The sequence below is a fragment of the Euleptes europaea genome, chromosome 7 (genome assembly GCF_029931775.1).
Source record: "Euleptes europaea isolate rEulEur1 chromosome 7, rEulEur1.hap1, whole genome shotgun sequence".
Classification (NCBI taxonomy): domain Eukaryota; kingdom Metazoa; phylum Chordata; class Lepidosauria; order Squamata; family Sphaerodactylidae; genus Euleptes; species Euleptes europaea.
Window position 1 is genome coordinate 73527054 of NC_079318.1, and position 17467 is coordinate 73544520.

General features: G+C 45.9%; 1 protein-coding gene and 2 non-coding genes across 3 annotated transcripts in view; 2 read left to right on the forward strand and 1 right to left on the reverse strand.

Annotated features, from left to right (window-relative positions):
- XKR6 (XK related 6) overlaps positions 1-17467 on the forward strand; it is a 197598-nt gene that overhangs the window by 69304 nt on the left and 110827 nt on the right.
- LOC130481266 (U6 spliceosomal RNA) lies at positions 7332-7434 on the reverse strand. The gene has a single exon (XR_008933454.1). It is a non-coding gene; the product is annotated as a U6 spliceosomal RNA (small nuclear RNA).
- Positions 12321-12403, forward strand: TRNAV-UAC (transfer RNA valine (anticodon UAC)). Its single transcript has one exon. It is a non-coding gene; the product is annotated as a tRNA-Val (tRNA).

Here is a 17467-nt window from a genome sequence, read left to right on the forward strand (position 1 = left end):
CCCAGCTCTGAAATCCACTCAGGCGCTCACCCACCCCCTACCCCCCAGAGAAACAGCTGAACAAGACTGTGTGTTTTCCATGGCATTTGCGTATCTGATGTTGGAGTGTGTTTGTAAAACAGACACATTATTGCCAGTAATTGGCATTACTGTTGGGGTTGCATTCTGATTGTGGATCTGCTGTGAGATCAGCCACCATGTACTTTAAAGGATGTCTGTAAACTGTCATAAACTCTTGGGTTATGTGAGAATTTCTCCCTTCTTTTTCTTTCCTTCTCTTTCACTTTGGAGATAACAAACTCCCTTTCTCCAGTATTTTATCTTATTCTAGGCTCAGCATACAATGAAGCGCATCGACTCCCATATAATTCCTCCAAATGCCTCCAGATGTAATAATGAAATCATGCTTCATGGATCCTCTTTTAAGGAACCGTGTTCTGCCAATGCATGGGGAAAACCTTGTTGGCTGTAGCATTGCTGTCTTATAGAATATGGGGATGGTAGTCAAGGGAGGAGTCAGTAGCTAGTGTTTCTTTCCACGGCTTCCTCTTCTCTGGAGGAACTCTGTGGGTCACACCAGCATGGTTAGAACCACAGGGTCAAGCGATAACTTGCATTTATGAAGCAGCCCACATTTCCTTTTGGGGTTGTTGTGTACAGACCCAGTCTCCTTTGGAATATGTTACCTTGCAATGACTCCTGGCTATAGCAAAGGAAGATGTGTATTTAGCAACACCGGCTTATTCCCTGTTGTTAGCAGGGGGAACTACCAGAATCAAAGTGATGACCTTGTAGAATCCACATAGATTCCAAAGGATGTCCTTTTCCCTCCCTACCAGGTGCATTCTATTTCAGCTTGCATTGTGTTTGGGCTACTGGTGGAGGGATTGCATCTTCTGCCTGTATTGTTTTAATGTATTTATTCTAAATATAGACTGGGAACATCATTCAGTCTGGGAATTTCTCCAGGGCAAACTTCTCCAGCATCCTTGTGCATCTCTAATGCTGTGATCTTCTTTAGGACCCTTAAGGCAGAACTACATGTTATAAGAAATGCAGGCTTGCTCCAAAAATGGCACTCCTGTGTCAAGCTCCCTCCTGAGAAACATCCAGGTCTGGGCCTTTCTCCTTGCCTGCCTCCACATGATTGGTAGGGTTGCCAGGCACGACCTGGAAACCAGTAGGAGATGGGAAAGGTTGGGACTTATAGTTTTGATCTGTCAGCATTCTGAGACTTAGTGTGGTATAGCGGTTAGAGTGTTAGACTAGGATCTGGGAGACCCAGGTTCAAATCCCCACACTGCCAGGAAGCCTGTCACACACATTCAGCCTAACCTACCGTACAGGGCCGTCATGATGATAAAATGGAAAAGAAGCGAATGCTGCCGGCTGTTTTGGGCTCCCATTGGGAAGAATGTTGGGGTATAAATAAATAAATAAATAAATAACCCTCACAGCAGCCTGGTAAGGTAGGTGACTAGTATTGTTATATAAAAACATATAAATGCTAAGTGGATGCTTTTTAAATAATAATAACAATTCCAAGGGCATTAAAATACATGTGCATGCAAAGGAAGGGGGGAACGCTCCCCAAAGTTAGTCTTATTGCTTTAATGAAGCTGCTTGCGACAAAAAAGGGCGAGCATTTCTATAAGTGGCGGAAAGAAACAGCCTGTCTCATAATTTCAGAATGAGAAGACCCCAACGGCCGAGCAGATGGTGTGTCAAAACCTATACGACGGCTTGCAAGGAACCCAGGCGGCTTCGAATCTTCCAAACGCAGGCAATTAGACGTGGCAGCAAGTTGGCATTGTAGTGACAAGCTGGAGTCATTGGCAGTGGGCATGAGGCACGGAAGAATTTGGGACAAGACTGGAGAGTGTTTAACATTCTGTGAGGTCAACTGGAGATTGGGCCAAGGAGACAGGCTTTCTTTCCGGAGGGAGGGGGGCAGAGGAGGCCAGCACTGGTTCTTTTTATAAATAACACAGTAATATAAGAATAATACTTCCCAACTGAGGAAGACAACTGCACTTTCTGAAATTATTTTGGCCTCAATGCATCTTCTTGAGATAGATTTACTTGAGGTAGAATAACTGTTCCTAGTCAGTAGAGTTTGGAAGTAGGGTAGGGCCCTCAGGTAGAGCCTGAATATCTCCTGGGATTACAACTGATCTCCATCTTCACCTACATTTATTATTTTTGCTACATTTATACGCCACCCTCCTACATAATGTGGACACAAAGTAGTGAGCAGCTGGGCTTGACTAAGTAATGGACCTTGCAGCCTGGCCCTGATGAGTCCTCTCTCAAAGGCCAAAATGGCCCTGGAAAGGGCCCTGTCCCTTCTCCTTGGCTTTTACTGATAGAAACCAAGGCTTCAGCTTGCATTATTATTGTAGTTGCCTAGTAATGGACATAGGAGGCATTTATTTCTTAAAGCTACAGATAGTGTTTGTATTAGAGGGTTTAACCACCTGAGTGGTTTTGGGGTCTTTTTTAGATTTCAGATTTTTCTGGAAACCAGGGGGACCTGGCAACCTTAATCATCATCAATATATCTGATTCTCAATGTGACCAAATCTGCGGTTACTTAAATACAGAGACTGGAACCATGAACCACCTGAGTGGTTTTGGGGTCTTTTTTAGATTTAGATTTCAGATTCCCCTGGTTTCCAGAAAAATCTGAAATCTAAAAAAGATCCCAAAACCACTCAGGTGGTTCATGGTTCCAGTCTCTGTATTTAAGTAACCGCAGATTTGGCCACATTGAGAATCAGATATATTGATGATGATTAAGGTTGCCAGGTCCCTCTTTGCCACCAGTGGTAGGTTTTTGGGGTGGAGCCTGAGGAGGGCGGGGTTTGGGGAGGGGAGAGACTTTAATGCCATAGAGTCTAATTGCCAAAGCAGCCATTTTCTCCAGGTGAGCTGATCTCTATCGGCTGGAGATCAGTTGTAATAGCAGGAGTTTTCCAGCTAGTACCTGGAGGTTGGCAATCCTAACGATAATAACATCATCTAATTTTAACAGCAAAAATTTGTAGTAAGATGAATTATTGCAGTTGGGCTTTCTCTCAGGGTAGGAGGCCTTTAAAAATTCTCAGATGTACATGGGGGTATGCATCCTCTGACCCCAGTGATGCTGCAGCACTTTTGGTGTGACCACATAAAACATCCGGTTAGGTTGTTCACATCACAGAACTACTGCTGGGCTCTGAACTCTTCAGCCCCCAACAAAGAACTTTAAAGAATGAGAATGAGCACCTTGAACTGGGCCCAGAGGCTAATTTGCAATTAATTCAGTTGCCACAGTGTAAGTTAGATATATTTCCTTCCCCCTCCCATTTACCATCTGCATATCTTGACATTTCTGAGCCATCTTCAAGGGCAGCCCCACGTCAAGCGTGTTATGGTAGTTGATATGTCTGTGACAAATTGGCTATAAGAACAAATGAAGAGATAACCGGTGGTGCATTTACAAAGTTCAGTTCAGGAATCTGAGCAGCAGGGATAATAATAGAAGAGGCTCAGTGGAATACCGGGAAGTCTTTTCAGGCAATTGGATTCCCGCTGATCTCTGAAGAACAACAAAAAAATAAAGTTGGACGGAAGCATATCTGAAGAGGGAATATTGGACACTCTCCAGGCTTTGAAAAGCAGCAGGATTGTGGGCCTGGAAGAATTCTGGTGGGGCTTGACAAAGGAAAGAATAGACTCCTGTATTAATACCGCTTCTCAGGGAAATGTAGGAATTAGTTGTGGGCTAAGCAGTTCCCTCCCTCCACCCCAAAACAGAATAACTAATTGATGTAATTCTGTTGAATGAAGGTGAACTGTAGTTGAGAAAGCATTTCCCTCATGACTCAGAAATGGTGCATACTGCGATGGAGCTCAGTCACAAACTTACATTTGACACCACACTTGATGGGAAGGTGCAGCCGCCCACTTCGGGTTGCCAGCTCCAGACTGGGAAATACCTGGAGATTTTGGGGGTAGAGCTAGGGTTGTCAGGTCCCTCTTCGCCACCGGCGGGAGATTTTGGGGGCGGAGCCTGAAGAGAGCTGGGTTTGGGGAGGGGAGGGGCTTCAATGCCATAGAGTCCAATTGACAAAGTGGCCATTTTTCTCCAGGTGATCTGATCGCTATCGGCTGGAGATCAGCTGAATTAGCAGGAGATCTCCTGCTACTACCTGGCAGTTGGCAACCCTAGGTGGAGCCTGTGGAGGGGAGGGACTTCAATGGGATATAGTGCCATAAAGTCTACCTTCCAAAGCAGCCATTTTCTCCAGGCGACTGTTCTCTGTCACCTGGAGATCAGTTGTAATAGCAGGTGATCTGCAGCCACCGCCTGGAGGCTGTCAACTCTAAGCCTGCTTCATACGGCAACTGCAGTTTCGTAAAACAGTGTTCAGCCTAGAAGCAGACCATAGAATAGCTTTTTAAGAATGGAACCCCTAGGTTTAAAGCCTGGGGAGGGGGGAGTTTCAGCTTGGTGCCTAAAATATGGTAAGGTGGGCTTCAAGAGAGAAAGCATTCCAAAGACATGATGACACCACTGGAAAATACCTGGAGATTTTGGGGTTGGAGCCTGAGGAGGGCAGGGCTTGGAGAGGGGAGGGACTTCAATGCCATAGAGCCCAATTGCCAAAGCGGCCATTTTCTCCTGCCACTACCTGAGGTTGGCAACCCTAGTCACTACCCACCTTTTCTCTGAAGGAAGGGACACAGGGAGCAGGGATCGGAAAAAGGATCTTAATTGATGTGCTGGACAGGATGGAAAGAGGCCATCTTTCAAGGAACCTGTCCCCTAGTGGTTTTGTATGGGTGCTCCCTGCAGCAAATTTGCAAAGCGTAAAGGCAAGTAGTTGCTCTTCCTAAGCCTGCAGCAAACATGTCCAAGGCTTATTATTCTGCACTAGAAAGAATGTCTGTCACCATGATGGGCAGGCTATATGTGCAGCGAGCTTTTATATTGGCATGACCACTCGGTGGGATGCCATCTGCATTCCCCCACATTGCATCCCTATAGGGGATCCCTAGCAGAAGATGAGGCCACCCAGACCTCATTATACATGAACACATGAAGCTGCCTTATACTGAATCAGACCCTTAGTCCATCAAAGTCAGCATTGTCTACTCAGACCAGCAGTGGCTCTCCAGGGTCTCAGGTAGAGGTCTTTCACATCCCCTACTTGCCTAGTTCCTTTAACTGGAGATGCTGGGGATTGAACCTGGGACCTTCTGCATGCCAAGCAGATGCTCTACCGCTGAGCCACAGCTCCTCCCCTTAAGGTGAGAAAGCTGTGTCTGAGCTCTTGCACTGCAGGTGGGGGCCCAAAGGCCCCCTCGATACTCTTACTGTACTGAGAAATCTAGAATGTTGAAAATAAGAATTTCAACCTCAACTTTATATGCTAGTTTTCTGGGTGCGTGGATTTTTCGATGGAGTAATATTCATTCATGTGATGCCCCCTCTGCAATCCTAAGTAGTACAGCTCAGACATACGTTTATCACCTCCATGAAAACAAAGCTTTAATGTCAGGGCTTGAGAATGTGTGTTTCCTGTTTCACAACAGCCCACGAAACGATCCTCCCAGTTCCCCCTTAGGAAACCCACTCGCCCATACGCCGCACAGAAAAGAGGGTCCTCATTTGGTTGGGGGGCCGAGCTTGCTCTGGCTCCTTATACTGTTCAGAATCAAGCCTGCTTGCAGCCCAATCTGGCATCCATTGATGTGGGATGGGGGTGGGATTTGTTTTACGCATACGTTTTAAGAATCCTAGACTTAACAATGCTTTCCTCTAGGGACGACACTTGATTACTTGGAATTTGAGTTGATTAAACATAGGAGCTGCCACCAATTACTTAATTTATTAAGTCTGCACACATATACGGGTGATAAAATATTGAAGGAAAAGACTTCTGGAGGGGGGGGGGATGTTTCACAGATGCTCGCTTTCGCATGTGTTGTTTGCCCCAGCTTGGATGCTCTTGTGGACTTGGTTTTTCTCAGCTTTTTCTCCCAGCCACAGCCTTCTTCTCCTCCTGGTCACTGTCTCTGCTGCTTCATCAACTTCTCTCCTGAGCAAGGGCAAGGGGGTGGGGTGGGGAGGTGAAAGCAGTAGAGGTGCTGCCATATCTCCCTCCTCTTCCTGGCTTCCTCTGCCTTACTGCCTTTTCTCTTGGCATGGGGGTAGGGTTGTCAACCTCCAGGAACTAGCTGGAAATCTCCTGCTATTACAACTGATCTCCAGCCAATAGAGATCAGTTCACCTGGAGAAAATGGCCACTTTGCCAATTGGATTCTATGGCACTGAAGTCCCTCCCCTCCCCAAACCCCGCCCTCCTCAGGCTCCACCCCAAAAACCTCCCACCGGTGGTGAAGAGGGACACATGGGGGTGGGGCACAGCTCAGGCGAGAAGGAAGGAATGCACTGCTGCCTTGTTGCTCACCCAACCAGCTCCCTCCCTTTACTTTCCCCTGCAGCAGCGGCACCATCATTCACCTACCTGCCCCCCAACCACCACAGTTTGCCCACCCTCTCTCACGGCCTGCCCCCATTCTCCTCTCTGGCAGCCCCCCTTCCACCAACACCAGCAGCAACCAGCTCTAACAATGACAACAATCTGGATATGCTCCCTCAAGATCATGTGTCTTTTGGAGGGGCACACGCGGGCAACAGTTCTCCATTTGAGGAGGATTTTAAACACACATACGTCTTTTAAGAACTTTTGAAATTGTTCTGCAAAGTTGGGGAAAACGACTCCTGTATGTATCTAGCAACATGTTCTGGGTTTTTTGATCCACACTGGGACCAGGTTCAGATTAATTAGATGTTATATCTTGCAGTGGGCATCTTACTTTCCTCTTCATCCCTATTTCCTCTTTTCCTTTCCCTGGAAGCCCCTATAGTGCATCCACATTTCTTGCTTCTTTCTCTTCCCACCCACCCACACTCACCAGCCAACCTACCTTTTTTTTTGTTTTTGCCCTCCTGTCTAAAGCTGTCATACCTTCTCTCTCCCTGGCAGCCTCTCCATGGGAAAACTATGGCCCTGTTGCAGGGCGTTGGCTGCTAGGCCGGGCCCAATTGTGCAGGGGGGAACATGCAAGGATTTACAGGGGGCACCTCGCTTTCCCCTGTATCTCCTCCACACACTATTTAATCTTTGCCACCTCGTGGCAATCTCTCCATGCTTCCGCCCCTTCAATCTTCCAACCAACCTACCTTTTATATATAACCAATCTTCAGTTATATTTATTTATAATACTTACTTCAATGATACAGCTCATACAGCCAATTCAGCTCTGAACAGTGTCACACTAAGACTAAGAGAAAAGAAATAATATATATAATCATCCTTGAGCAGGGGCCATGCTAATCTTCTCTGTATCATTCCAATTTTAGTAGATGTGCTGCCAAAGCGAGCTTTTATTTATTTATTTATTTATTTATTTATTTATTTATTATATTTCATTTATATGCCACTCTCCCCCTGCCAAAGCAGGGCTCAAGGCAATTTGCAACAAGATACAAACATCATCAATACAATAATAATATAGAAGATAAAACACAGAAATTAATATGTTAAAAAAGAAAAATACGACATTTAAAATATAGTGCTTGCTAGTCAGTCATCCCCCAACTGTTGAGACATTAAATCATAGTCCAACAGTGTGGGGGAATTATCAAAAATCCAGCCTAGTTAAAACAGAAAAAGGGAGGCTGGAGGCGGAGAGCTGGAAGGGAGAGGCAAGTGGGAGGGGAGCACAAAAATCCAGGCCAATAGATAGAATGTCATAGATGTAAAACCATTGTGGCCCTCAGCCATAGGCCTGGATAAACATCTCTGTCTTATAGGCCCTCCAAAACTGGGAAAAATCTGTCAGGGCCCAGGTATCCTTGGACAGAGAGTACCACAAGGCAGCAGCCATGGCCGAAAAAGCCAGATGATCTTTCAGCCAGGGATATCCAGGAGATTGTCACAAGAAGAGTGCAAAACTGTTTACTTCATTTACCTGTTAATGGACCGCCATCCGGAATCCACACCAGAAACACTGGCCAGGTGCTTGGATACTGTGACTAGGTGGTTGAGAAAAAGCCGCCTGAAGCTGAATCCAGTGAAGACGGAGGCTCTGTGGCTCAGTTGGGGCAGTTTGGGGTCAAGGTGCCGGCTCCTGACTCTTGGCGGTGTACAATTAACACCTATGCCTGCCGTCAAGTGTCTGGGTGTGATCCTTGATGCCTCCTTATGTATGGAGGCTCAGGTCACAGCCGTGGTCAAGGCATCATTCTTCCATCTCCGCTGGGCCCAGCAACTGGTGCCTTACCTCTCCCACCTGGATCTAGCCACAGTTATCTGTGTGACAGTCACCTCTAGGCTGGATTACTGTAACTCGCTCTATGCAGGGCTGCCCTTCGGACTGACCCGAAGGCTCCAGCTGGTACAGAATGTGGTGGCAAGGCTCCTTAGTAGGGCCTCACTCTGCAACCATATACAGCCAGTGCTCCGGAAACTGCACTGGCTCCGGCTGGAGTAACAGATCAGTATTAAGGTGCGGATTTTGACCTTTAAAGCCTTCCACGGTCTGGCACCCTCGTATCTCCTGGACTGCCGCTCCTGGTATACCTCCCGAAGAGCGCTACACTCTGCTGATAGCAATCTGTTGGTAGTCTCCAGCTCCAGGAGTGTATGTAGGGTTGCCAGGTCCCTCTTTGCAACTGGCGGGAGGTTTTTGGGGCGGAGCCTGAAAAGGGCGGGGTTTGGGGAGGGGAGGGTCTTCAATGCCATAGAGTCCTATTGCCAAAGTGGCCATTTTTCTCCAGGTGAACTGATCTCTATCGGCTGGAGATCAGTTGTAATAGCGGGAGATCTCCAGCTAGTACCTGGAGGTTAGAATTCAAGGTGCAAGCACCAGCAAAAGTAAACCTAAAATAAGGTAACTACAATACAAAATTGCTCTTAAAATGTATATTAAAGGTAATTACTAACAGGCACAACCTTGGTTGAGCAAACAGGAAATTTACAAAAGGTTCAAAGTGAATTCAATATAACAGCATAAAAGCTTTACACAAAGATAAATATAGGCAAAAGTGCTCAATGCATATCATAATTTCAAGTCCATGCATGTAGATTGGAAAATTCAAGCAACGGAGACAAGACGTGGTACAATGGAAATCCGGTATAATTCCATTTCATATGAAACTTTTTCAAGCTCTTAGTCCTTCCGTGCTAAGTTCATTCAATATATGAAGGAGTGTGCCTTCCTTGTATACATGGACGGCAAAGTAAGACGTCTCCTCAATATATGAAGGAGTGTGCCTTTCTTGTATACATGGACGGCAAAGTAAGACATCTCTCAATATATGAAGGAGTGTGCCTTCCTTGTATATTGAATGAACTTAGCACGGAAGGACTAAGAGCTTGAAAAAGTTTCATATGAAATGGAATTATACCGGATTTCCATTGCACCACGTCTTGTCTCCGTTGCTTGAATTTTGCAATCTATATGCATGGACTTGAAATTATGATATGCATTGAGCACTTTTGCCTATATGTATCTTCGTGTAAAGCTTGTATGCTGTTATATTGAATTCACTTTGAACCTTTTGTAAATATCCTGTTTGCTCAACCAAGGTTGTGCCTGTTAGTAATTACCTTTAATATACATTTTAAGAGCAATTTTGTATTGTAGTTACCTTATTTTAGGTTTACTTTTGCTGGTGCTTGCACCTTGAATTCTAAACTCCCGAGTAGCACTTGCAGCCGAATTTTGACTAGTACCTGGAGGTTGGCAACCCTAAGTGTGTGACTATGGGAACTGAAAGAGTTCCCCAGGGCCTGTAAGACAGGGCTATTCCACAAGGCCTACAATTGAGGGCAGCCGCAGGTGATATCAGTGCTGGCCTCCCTACTCCCTCCCCCCCCCCGGACCTTATAACTGTTACTTTATAATTGACACTATATGGGGGTGGATTGCCGACCTGGTTTGACCAATTTTGCCTTGGTGCCAGCCCCTCTTGCTGTAGCGGGTACTATATTATATGGCGACCATCTTTTAATAATTTTAGGAATGATATTGTATGGTTTTAATTTGTCTGCTATTATATTTGTGGTTTTAATGATGTTACCCGCTGTGAGCCCGGCCTTTGCCAGGGAGGGCGGGTTAGAAATTAAATAAATAAATAAATTTATCCCCCACTTTTCTTCACAGTAGGGACCCAAAGCAGCTTACATTTTTTTCTCCCCTCTTCTATTTTATCCTCACAACAACCCTGGGAGGTAGGTGAGGCGGAGTGTATATGACTGGCCCAGTGTCACCCAGCCAGCTTCCTTGGGAGAGTGGAAATTCAAACCTGGGTTTTTCCCCCAATTCTAGTCTGAAACTCTAACCACACTGGCTGTTTTGAGGCAGCTGCTGTTAAACAGTTGCAAGCAGCCAGGCCTGGTGAGTCGTGCAAGTAACATAGTACCAAGTCGCCTCGTGTCTGTTGCGAGAATTGGACCCAGTGAGTCCTCCATAAAAGACCAAAACAGACCTGGAAAAAGCCCTGCCTTTTACTGACAGAAACCAAGGATTGAAGGCTGGCACACTGCCATTAATGATGCACTTATCATTCACATTCACATTCTACACTTACTGTGCAATTGAATATTCATCTCCGGTTTTCTAATCTAAGACCTACCCTTGTTTTCTTCTGCTCTCTGTTGGACACCGGGCCAGTAAACCCCTTTTAGGATCAGAGACGTAGTTGGATTACTAATAATTTTGATATTTCAAAATTGGGAGCCCTCATTTTCCTCAGCATGCATCTGATTCTTTCCATAAAATATGATAGTAGCTAAGGATGCCACTGAATTTCATGGGGAAGTGAAGTGTTGGACAAGGATTAGGGAGACCTGGGTTCAAATCCCCCACTACAGAAGTCACACATAAACTCAGCCGAACTTACTTTACTATGTTGTTGTGAGGATAAAATGGAGGAGAGAACAATGCTGTGTGCATGGTATAAATAAATTGGTCAAGCCACTGTTTAAACTCAAATATCCCTCTTCCTTTTTTGCATGCCCCTTGTGCAAATCAAACCTGTGAATCTTGAGGGTTTTTTTAAATGATTATTATTTTAATTCTTTTTATTCATATTTAGAACAGAAAAAAGAATGGGGTGAATCTTGAGTTTTGTCCCATTTTTTGCACCCAATTCCATTCCCAATTTACTCATTAAATATATGCAATCTGCACATTATTTTTCTGTCAGTTGCATATAGATGATGTACAGCATACAGACAGCGTACAATGGCCTCAAAGAAACGAAACGAGGAGGGCAAGTGAATGAAACACAAAGCCTCACAATGATCTCCGAAACCACAGAGAATCCCCAAAGAGCATATTTGTACATCCCCAGGTGTAACCCAAACAGTTGTGTCAGGACAAAGCAACTGGAAGGGCTTGCCCACAAGTCTTCTGCTCAGAATAATTCCCACCACATTTAATTGTTTTTCACCTTCCAGCTTGAAGGAGAGCTCAGCATAACATGGACCATTTGCCCAGAGCATTGCTAGCCTTGCTTGCTCCTGACAGAGGCACTATTTTTACTGTCCCTGGGAATCTGGTCAGATATGAGAATCGTATCAGAACCTCTCTGTCACTTAAGTGCTTTTGCTGCACCTGTTGTCGCCTGACATCCACCAAGCGGCATGAAAAAGCACCGATTAATATGCAAATAAAAATGCAAATCGGCAGCAGCCTTCCAGTTCCTGAGGTATTGGCGGCGCGACCCTGAAGTTGCCCGGCCCTGCTCCGGAGGGAACAGACCGTTAGAACATGTCACAGGCGATGGCAGCCTAGTCCTTGAATCTCCGGCAGGGCCTCTTTGATTTATATTGTCCTCTACTCCCATCGTGCATCTAAGGATGATTTATTGTCGAGCTGCTTGAAATGAACGAACTAATCGGGGCAGGGAAGTCACAGGAGATGTCTCTTTTGGACATTAAAGCCTGGCCGATAGCAGGAAATGCCACTGCTGTGCTCCCGAGCTCAGTTCTCTCATTCAGTGTAGGTGACTTCAGGTAGGGGAGGACAGGTGTTGTTGGCTGCATATTGCTTACAGATGGCTTGGGAACACTTCCTGTATCAGCGGCTTACGTTTTCATCCCCCCAAGAAACCCAGGATAGCTTATACAGTTCTCCCGTCTTCCATTTTATCATCACAAGAACACTCTAAGGTAGGTTAGGCTGAGAAACAGTGAGACAGAGAGAGATGCAGTGACTGGCCCGGGATTACCCAAGGAGCTCAGTGAGGAGCTCAGAGAGGGGCCATGGCTCAGTGGTAGAGCATCTGCTTTACATGCAGAAGGTCCCAGGTTCAATCCCCGGCATTTCCAGTTAGGTCTCAGGCAGAAGTCTTTCACATCACCTACTTGCCTAGTCCCTTTAACTGGAAATGCTGGGGATTGAACCTGGGACCTCCTGCATGCCAAGCAGAGGCTCTACCACTGAGCCACAGCCCCTCCCATGCATAAATTACCAGTGTTGGCTGGTGGGTTGACATCACGTCTGGGTTTTCAATTAGATTTGATGTTGATGGTTTGTGCAATGTCATCTCCTCCCCTGCCTGGAAATCTCCCAGGGGTGACAGGCAGCACCCTGGAAACCCTATCCCCCACCCCAATGGCCCCAAAACCCAAAACAAGGGCTGGATTCACAGTTTGCCATTCTCTTTATGCTTAACTAAGTTTTGGGGGAAGCTTTCTCAGCTACTCTCTATATTGTCCATAGAAATAGCTGCACAAGTCACCCAGGCTTGCTCTGTTCCCCAAGGCAGTCATCTTTGGTTAGAAGTGTGTTCCAGGTTTCCCCCAGAAGTGATGTCACACCATCACTGATGGCCACCACCACCCCCTGTCCACCTCTCCCTTGGTCTCCCACTGGTCAGTAGTCTGGGCCTGGCAACCCTATTTGGCCTACCTCCAGTGCTCCTCATTGTGAGGTGCACCATCTTGGTTTGCCTGATTCTGCTTGCTCTTTTATTGGTGTCTAGGTGGGATCTGAGAGAGCCAGCATGCGGTTAAGGTATTGGACTAGAACCTGGGAAACCAGGTTCAAATACCCAGTTGCACCATGGGAGCTTGCTGGGTGCCCTTGGGCCAGTCACATACTCTCAGCCCTGACCCTGCCTAGTATTTGCATGGGAGACCTCCAAGGAATATGGGGTTGCGATGTGGAGGCAGGCAATGACAAACCACCTCCCAACGACTCTTCCCTTGAAAACCCCCTTGGGGTTGCCATAAGTCAGCTGTGACTTGATGGCAACCCCCCCCCCCAAAAGGTGGGATTTGTACACTACTGGACTCATGAGACCACAACACTGTGCCACAGACCCACCGCCACAAATGCAACTCACTGGGCAGTATCTTGCCACTCTGTGTACAAAAGACAGACTTTTCCCATGTTCCTCTCCATTCCTGTAACCTCTTCTGACCCCTGGAAGGTAGGCTTGCTATCAGATCTGGAGAAAAATGTCCTGTTCCTTTAACAGAGGCCTATTGTGTAGGAATGGGCAGTTGAAGCTTTTCATGGCATTGAGGTAAATAACATCACCTCATAAATAACATCCCATGAAAACTCTATTAAATGGGCAGGACGTTTTTCTCCAGGTCTGTGGGAAACCCTACTGGGAAGATTATTCCCAGTATCATAGGACCCACTTGAAGGAATAATAGTGGTGCCAGGGGAGACCTCCCATCAATCTTCTACGTTGCCTACTGGTGTTTCAGAGGTCGGGGGGGGGGCAAAATAGGGGTGGGCATGCTAGTGTATAATATCACTTCCAGCAAAAGCCAGGGTTTGCCCAAAAACTCCAGGGTTTGCCAAAAACTCTATGGTTTAACCATAGAGTTTTGCCAAATCCTAGAGTGTTGTCCCTGACACCATGGCATCACTTCCATTTTTTCCATGGAAAATGATGTCACATGCTGTCATCCTCTCAGGGGTGCCAGGACATGGCTTGCCATCCCTAAGGAATACCTATGCTGGTTGCAGGGAGCTGAAATGATGAAGGAGAAGGGGGTTAAATTGTTACTCCTTCTGCAAGCACAGGGCCACTGATAATTTCCTCTCATCCTGTCCACCAACCCACATGGCTGTTCTTCCGCATACATCCTGCAAACCCATGAATGATAATTCCAAGGGTCGGAAGCAGCTGCAGGAATTAGAGGAATGCAGGAAAACTTCCACGGACAGATGGCCGAATACTGCCCAGGATGAATATATGCTTTGCGTGCCCAAGGTCTGAAGCTAAATCCCTGGTACCCGTGGTGGATCTACTATGAAACTAATGAAGCTTAAGCTTCAGGGCCCCTAATCCCAGAGGGGCCCTGAAGCAACTTTTTTTTTTAATGAGTGAATTTTTCTACAAAATCAATAGAGGTTTTTTTAAATTGTTTGTTATTAAAATAAGGCTATTGTAGTGATGGAATCATAAGCCAATGGGTTGAAGTACTTAATGTTGACCTTAGAATATGCTCTAATACCCATTTCATATGGCCTCAAAATGTCCCTGTAATTGGACACATTTCAAAATTTTCTCAGGGGATTGCAGTGCCCAGCCCCTCAGCTGTATGGGCTCACTGAGCTTGCCAGAATCTATTCATAGCCTACATTTTGGCAGCTGGATCCTCGAATCCTTCATTGGTTCATGGCTTAATAGTTCTGTAGCTCGGCCCTTAGATTAGAGTCAATCGGAACCATAAAAAGACATCTGAATTCTGAATTCAGGCTGCACTCGTCTTGTCATTTCAACACCAAAAATCAGGTTTTCACCTCTTTCTCCTAACGAACCCCCCTCGGATGACCTTATACCACTCTATTAGAGAATGAACCAATACATCAGCCATAGAACAGCCCCACTGAAGAAGATAATGGTTGCCCAGACCTTGTTGCTGGTGGGAAGGGGCTCACTGTATGGCCTATTTTCAAGGCCTCCACCCCACCACCCTGTTCTCCAGCATTTGGGCCTCAAGGTCCTTGCAAGGGCAGCAAGGCCCTTTGGACCTTGTTGGATGTTACCTTATTGTTGCTGGTTGTGAAGGGGGCCCCATAACAGTTCAAGCTTCAAGGTCCCAAAAATGTACGCTGCCTGGTACCTTTACTCAGAAAGGGATCTCAGTTAGCAGCACTAGGCAAGACCTCGGCCTGAGTCTCTGGAGAGCTACCCGCAGTCAGAGTGGACAGTGTAGGGCTGGATGAACCAATGATTTGACACAGCAGAGAGCCACTTGTGTGTCGACATGGCCCAAAAAATGCCATCCGGGGTGCAAAACCTGCAGTGATCCCATCACCCATGCAAGCCACCTCCTGACGTCACAGCCCTCAAGTGAGGAGAGAGCGCATGCGTGCATCCGCTAGCCCTCAAAAGAAGCAGCTCCACACCACTGATACGCTGCGCCCCAGCTGCACAGAACTGCCGTTTGCTGCTTTCATCTTGCGTGCGAAAGAAATCCCTGGTGCCCTCAAAAAGCACAGCTGAGCAGCAAAGGTGCGAGAGGCTTCCCCTCCTTCTCCCTTTAATTGTAGTGACTTCAGAGCGCATTGCAGCTGACACGGATTTGTAGCCGTCTCCATGGTAACCAAGCTGGGCGAGTTGTATGTGAAGCATGTTCATTGTTAAGTTTCTAATTTCAGAAGAGCCCATTGGATTCCTCATTGCTCTCTGGAGAGGATGATCAGGGCGATCCACTCTCAGCCTTCCCCCCTCCTCTTCTCCTCCCCCCACTCTACTTCTTGTAGGAGACCTCAGCCATGGTCTAGCACAGAGTTAGGGCAGCAACAGACATAATACATTCAGAGAAAAGGAGGCAATTTGATAGCTTCCTTAAAACACACATGCTATGTTTCTCTGTCCAGGAATGGGGGCTCAAACAAAACAGTTCTGAAGGCTTTCAGAGTGGTTCTGTTTGAACTAGGGCATAGGAGACTGCTGGGTGCCTGCTGGCTAATATCTATCATGTTGTCAACTAGGATTGCCAGTTCCAGATTGGGAAATTCCTGGAAATTTGGGGGAGGGAGTCTAGGCAAGGTGGGGTTTGAGGAGGGGAGGGACTTCAGTGGAGTATAATGGTCCACCTCCAAAGCAGCCATTTTCTCCAGGGGAATTGATCTCTGATGCCTGGAGATCAGGTGTAATAGCAGGAGATCTCCAGCCACCACCTGGAGGTTGGCAAGCCTGTCCTCAACACACTGGACTCCAATTTCTGGAAAGTTTAGCAACTTTTTTTTAAGTCAGTGAATTGTTTGGGGGTGGGAAGGGGGATAAAGAGAAGGATTAATGTGTCTATGCAATACATGAATGTGTGATTTTAAAAATAATAATAATGAAAAGGTAGAGAGCATGTCTGAAGGAAAAAGGTAAAATGGAGAGCTAAAGAATAATTTAGCATGGAAACAGGTTGCCAGGCTAGAATTTGACGTATTGGTATGGATACCTCTTAGGACCAAGCTAGAACTCATTAAATCAGACATGTTGGTTAACTCATCTCTCTTTTACATATAAAGTGTTGGGGTGGTCTGCTTTTGATACCAAAAGGCAATAGTGGCTGAACCCTCTCCCTGTCTGACTTTTCTAAGCTCTGTTGTTTTAGGATCTTTTCTTCCAGGGCAAATTGCTACTCAAGAAGACTATTTGAAGTTACAAAAATCACATGGTTAAAAGGTCCATGCTACCATATTAATTGGGGACGTCCATAGCTGCTTCCAAGGAAAACCAAACGAAATCTCTTCCAGTATCTTGTCCACTTTGATCCTAAGTTGTCCATGTTTTAAAGCCCTTGTGGGTACCCTTTAAATTTTTCCTTCTCACTATTTCAACCCCCAAATCCCATTCAGTTTCTCTTCTTGTTTGTGCAAATAAAACATGTGATGATTTATTTTCATGCCATTTTTGTTTCCTTCAAACTTTTGCTGTTATTGTCATTAAATGTGTGTAGTTTTCAGCACTATTTGCACATCAGTAAATCAGCATTATATCCAAATGGTGGACCTATGAGGAACTTGTCCTTTTAGTAGGGATTTTGTCTGGAATCTATACAAAATGAACAAACTGAGATGGAATGAAAACATCCAAGGGCTCACATTTGTTCAAGTGCTCTCTTGGTGCTCTCTGAGATAAGTAAAATGGCTGAGAAATCAATGGAAATGACGGTTTATACCCTTACAGTATTCACTCCGTTAGGTGGGAGATTGGAGTGAATGACCTCTCACCAATTTTCATTTCCAAGATTTTGGGAGGATCTTGCTGTGAGATTTTTTACCTTGGATATTGACTCAGTCCTGGCCAAAATGCTAGCTGCCAAGTTGCCCTTCTTGCCAGCTTCTGATTATGGTGAAAATCAGAGTCCAAATACCTGGTAGCTTGTACTGTTAACCTCTTGCAAGGAAGTGGAATCCAGATGGAATTCCTCAG